Source organism: Mobula hypostoma, chromosome 2, assembly GCF_963921235.1.
Source record: "Mobula hypostoma chromosome 2, sMobHyp1.1, whole genome shotgun sequence".
NCBI classification, from domain to species: Eukaryota; Metazoa; Chordata; class Chondrichthyes; order Myliobatiformes; family Myliobatidae; genus Mobula; species Mobula hypostoma.
The window spans coordinates 176,637,548-176,643,547 of record NC_086098.1 but is presented as its reverse complement, the minus strand read 5'-3'; positions in this window follow the sequence as shown (position 1 = coordinate 176,643,547).

Here is a 6,000-nt window from a genome sequence, read left to right as displayed (position 1 = left end):
CTGTCCCTTTGACACCAGTTACTGTTCGCTTCCTTGAACTGTATTTCCCAGTTCTGTGTCATCTACAAACTTTGAATTAATCCATCATGTCTAGGGCCAGGGTAGCGTGGTCATGGAGAGGTTTCTATAGTGGGGGAGACTAAGACCAGAGAGAACAGCCTGAGAATAGAGGGATGTCCCTTTCGAACACAGTTGAGGAGGAATTTCTTTAGCTAGAGGGTGGTGAATCTGTGGAATTCATTGCCACAGACAGCTGTGGAGGCCAAGCCATTGAGTATATTTAAAGTGGAGGTTGGAAGGCTCTTAATTAGTAAGGGTGTCAAAGGCTACAGGGGGAAGACATGGGGAATGAGAGCAAGAGGGAAATCAGAGTGATAAGAGTCATGGAAAAGTACAGCATAGAAACAGGGCCTTCAGCCCATCTAATCCATGCTGAACTATTTTAAACTGTCTACTCCCATCGACCTGCACCAGAACCTCCATACCTCTACCTATCTAAGCTTCTCTTTATTAAATCAGCCATGATGGAATGGCGGAGCAGAATCGATTGGATGAATGGCCTAATTCTAGTCCTTTATCTTATGGGAGTCTAATAAATAAAAAGTCAAAGAATGACTGGTGTTATGAACACCTGCCCTTGGGGAACCTACAGCCTAAAATAAACAACTATTCACCATTATTTTCTATCCTTTTGCCTGTTCAATGGAGCCAGCTGAGGCTAAATAGGTGGTGTGATAAGACTCTGAAATACACACCTTATACAATAAAGATCTCTCAGTCTCTCAAACCATAGCACTTGCATTTTATTTGTCCACTTGAAACTGCACTTTCTTTGTCACTATATTCTGTATTACGTCTTTTCCCCCTTTTTCACTCAGTTGATGTATGGAACACTCTCTGGATGGATGACAAGCAAACAGAAGCTTTTCAGTGTACATGTGATGATAATTATCAAATTACCAGTTACCAGTGATGGGGGTGTTGGACTGAAAGAGGACACTGATAATGGTTTGCTTATACTTGCAGAGAATTGAAGGTTTTACAAAGTTAACTTTGGTGATATCTTTGAGATGTCGGCTGTAGATAGACCAGGACTCAAAGGCCTAGAGGAAGGTGGAGATCTCAGCTGCACGATAGAATGGAGTTCATCCCAGATCTGAGATCACTATCGTCAGTCATCCTTTTTCCTCAATCAACCGAGGACAGCACTGGCACACTGAAAGCATTGTAAGCTTCGTCACAGATGGCCACCTTCACCGAGAGGTGGCTTCCAAGATACAGAAAACAGTCAGAGTCAATTTACTATCAAAATACGTATGTGTTACCACATACTGCCTTGAGATTCATTTTCTTCTATGCATTTACAGGAAAACAAAGAAATACAATAGAATTAATAAAAAAGTATACATAATTAAAGACTGCCAACCAATATGCAGAAGAAGACAAATTGTGCAAAGAAGAAATATATGAAGTAATACTGAGAACATGACCCTTAAAAATGAGTCCATCGGTTGTGGAGTCAGTTCAGTGTTGAGGTGAGAAAGGTTACCCACACCGGTTCTGCAGCCTCAGCCTCATGGTTGAAGATAATAACTATTCCTGAACCTGGTAGTGAGGGATCTAAGGCTCCTGTACCTCCTGACCAATGATAGTAGTGAGAAGAGAGTGTGGCCTGGATGTTGGAAGTCCTTGATGATGGATTCTAACTTCTTGTGACAATGCTCCATATAAATGTGCTCAGTGGTGGGGAGGGTTTTGACTGTGATGGACTGTACTTCTCTAATTTTCAGTAATCCAGTCATTTCCCTCTTACCCCTTCTCTTCTCCCTATTTGCCTATCACCTCACTCTGCTCCCCCTCCTCCTTCCCTTTCTCTCATGGTCCACTCTCCTCTCCTATCAGATTAATTCTTCTTCAGCCCTTTACCTTTTCCACCTATCACCTCTCAGCTTCGCACTTCATTCCCTCTTCCCTCACTCACCTACATTCCCCCTCACCTGGCTTCACCTATCGCCCGTCAGCTTGTTCTCCCTCCCCTCCGATCACCTTCTTATTCTGGCTTCTTCCCCCTTCCTTTCCAATCCCGATGAAGGGCCTCAACAGAAACTTCTCTTTATTCCTTTCCATCGATGCTGCTTGAGCTGCCGAGATCCTCCAGCATTTTGTGTGTGTTACTCTGTGTCTAAATCACCACTGATTAAAAACCTTGCATTGCCTTACCTATCTTTTCATCAACCAGTCTTTGCTTCCAGTCCTCGTGGGCTCGATATCTACCTGAGGAAATTAGCCCTCCGGCAGCTGATATTTTTACATTTCTTTGATGTTTACTGTTCTTTTTTCATTATGACTTTATTAGTAATTTATACAACATTTTTCCAGATATATGAAGAGCACATGAGAGAGATAACATTGGGGCAATAAAGCAGATAAGATAATTTTGAGGAAATGGACATTTTATTTTTTGCTTTGTATTTGATGAGATGCTGCAACACTCGGTGGCCACTTTATTGGGTACACCTATACACCTGCTCATTAATGCAAATATCTAATCAGCCAATCATGCAGCAGCACCTCAATGCATAAAAGCATGCGGACATGGTCAAGAGGTTCAGTTGTTGTTCAGCCTAAACATCAGAATGGGGAAGAAATGTGATCTAAATGCCTTTGACCGTGGAATGACTGTTGGTGCCAGACGGGGTGGTTTGAGTATCTCAAAACACTGCTGATCTCCTGGGATTTTCACACACAAGAACCTCCAGACTTCACAGAGAATGGTGTGAAAAACAAAAAAAAAAAAAAATTACATCCAGGGAACAGTAGTTCTTTCACAGAAAATACATTGTTAATGGGGGAGGTCAGAGGAGAATGGTCAACACAAAATACTCTGCAGATGCTGGGGTCAAAGCAACACTCACAACATACTGGAGGAACTCAGCAGGTCGGGCGGCATCTGTGGAAACAAACAGTTAACGTTTCCATGGATGCTGCCCGACCTGCTGAGTTCCTCCAGCATGCTGTGAGAGGAGAATGGTCAGACTGGCTCAAACTGACAGGAAAGTAACAGTGACTCAAATAACCACACATGACAACAATGGTGGGCAGAAGAGCGTCTCTGAACACACAACATATCGAACCTTGAGTGGACTACAGCAGCAGAAGACCATGAACATACACTCAGTTTCTACTTCACTTGGTACAGGAGATACCTCATAACATGACCGCTCTGTGTATGTCAGAACAAAACAAAGTGTTTCATTTTGTTGAAAGAAGAAGTGACAGGCCAATACCATAGCTGCTATCCAGAGTGTTAAGGAGTTGTACTATTTAATAGGCATCCATTAGTCTCATGAGACCATGGATATGCGCCTTGGAGGAATTCCAGGGTGCAGACCTGGGCAAGGTTGTATGGAAGACCGGCAAGTCTCCCCTCTCCATGCCACCGATGTGGTCCAAGGGAAGGGCAATAGGACCCATACAGCTTGGCACCAGTGTCGTCGCAGAGCACTGTGGAATAAGTGCCTTGCTCAAGGACACACACGCTGCCTCAGCCAAGGCTCGAACTAGTGACCTTCAGATCACTAGACCAACGCTTTAACCACTTGGCCATGCGCCAACACTTTTAAGTACCAGAGAAATGTGCAGAATATTTGCAATTGGAATTGGTTTAATATTGTCACATACACTGATACAGTGGAAACCATAGTTCATTCAGATCAATTCATTACATGGTGCATTGAAGTAGAACAATAACAAAATGCAGAATACAACATAACAGTTACAGAGGAGGTGCAGTGCTGGTAGACAATAAGACAATAAGGTAGGGCTCCAGGTTGCCAAGAGTCCATCTTATCGTATGAGGAGACCATTCACTAGTCGTATTACAGCAGGGTAGAAGCTGTCCTTCAGCCGGGTGATGTGTGCTCTCAGACTTTTGTATCTTCTGCCTGAAGGAAGAGGGGAGAAGAGAGAATATCTGGGGTGGGTGGGGTCTTTGATCGTCAAAGTTCGAAGTAACTTTATTATCCAAGTACATATATGTCACCATATATTTGAGGTTCATTTTCTTGCAGGCATGTTCAATAAATACAATAACCATAATAGAATCAATGAAAGGCTGCACTAGCAGGGCTGCCAACCAATGTGCAAATCCAAAAAGCAAGGAAAAACAAACAAACAAATAAATAAATAAATAACAATAAATATCAAGAACATGAGACGAAGAGTCTTTGAAAGAGAGGCCTTAGGTTATGGGAACAGTTCAGTGATGGGACGAGTGAGGTTCAGGAGCCTGATGGTTGAGGAGTATTTAACTGTTCCTGAACCTAGTGGTGTTAGTCGTGAGGCCCCTGTACCTTCTCCCTGATAACAGCAGTGAGAAGAGAGCACGGCCTGGCTGGTGGGGGTTCCTGATGATGGATGCTGCTTTCCTGCGATAACGCTCCATGTAGGCATGCTCAATGGTGGGGAGGGCTTTGCCTGTGTGGACTGGGCTGTACCCACTACTTTTTATAACATTTTTCCTTTCAAGTGCTGACTGGTATAACAATAAAGATTGGCTTTATTCATCACAAGTACATTGAAACATACAGTGAAGTGTGTCATTTATGTCAAATCAAATCAGTGTGGATTGTTCTGGGGCCAAAGTAGCAGGCCCACAACTCACTAACCCTAACTGTACGTCTTTGGACTGTGGGAGGACACGGGAGCGCCCAGAGGAAGCCAGCGCGGTCAGAGGAAAAACAAACGATTTCCTTTCAAACGGCATCAGAAATTGAACCCATATCAGTGATCGCTGGGGCTTGGATTCCTGGGGCTCTAAGACATCGTGCTAAATGCTACGCTACTGTGTCACCGTTTCCTGAGGCTGTGAGAAGTACAGACAAGGTCCATGGAGAAGAGTCTGGTTTCCATTATGGGCTGAGTTGTGGCCATAACTCTCTGCAGTTTCTTGCAGTCTTGGGAAGAGCAGCTGTCACACCAAATCGTGATGCATCCAGATTGGATGCTTTCTCAAGTGCATTGATAAAAATTGGTAAGGATTGACGGGGCAATGCCAGATTTCTTTAGCCTCCTGAAGAAGTAGAAGCATTGGTGAGCTTTCTGGGCCCCAGCTAGAAACCCAGGAGGCCCATTCCCATCTTGTGTCCCCTTCCGCTAATTACAGTACAATTCCAGTACTCCGGTATAATCCAGGCTTTAATGGTGCCGGACTATTATCTCTATTAATAGTGCAATACGTTTGAGTAACTTTTGTTAAGATGCCAAAACCATATTATAAGTTCTCAAGTAAACAAGGTATATTTATGGGGGGCAGGGGTTGTCTGGTAACTCGAAGATCCCAGAGTAAAATTAGTAGTGTGGGAAGAAATGGCCAGGTATGTTGAATAAAAAACAAGTCCCCAATGTGTGGAGTGGGAGCAGATGGAAACTTTTGCTGCAGTGTGTGGACAGTGAGTACAATATCTGAAACAACACATGCATCTATGGAGAGGAATAAACAGTCAACGCTTTCGGCCGAGACCCTTCTTCAGGAAGTTTATTCCATGGATGCTGCCTGACCTGCTGAGTTCCTCCAGCATTTTGTGTGGGTTACTCTGGATTGCCAAGACCTGCAGAATTATCTTGTGTTTGCAATTTCTGGGACCCTAGTGGGTTTAAAAAAAGAGAACAACAAATATCACCTTGTAAGTGAGAAGATGGACTACTGAGATTTCTGAATAGATGGATAATAGATTCTCAGAGTTTACGGGTATTTGAATTAAAAGGTGGCATGGCAGTGAGGTGGCTAGCACAACACTTTACAGTACAGGTTCCGTTCCTGCCATTGCCTGTAGGAATGTGTATGTTCTCCCTGTGATCGTGTGGGTTTCCTCTGGGTGCTCTAGTTTCCTCCCACAGTCCAAAGACATACCGGTTGGTGGGTTAATTGGTCACTGTAAATTGACCCGTGAGGCTAGGATTAAATTGGGATTGCAGGCGGTGTGGCTCCAAGGGCCTAAT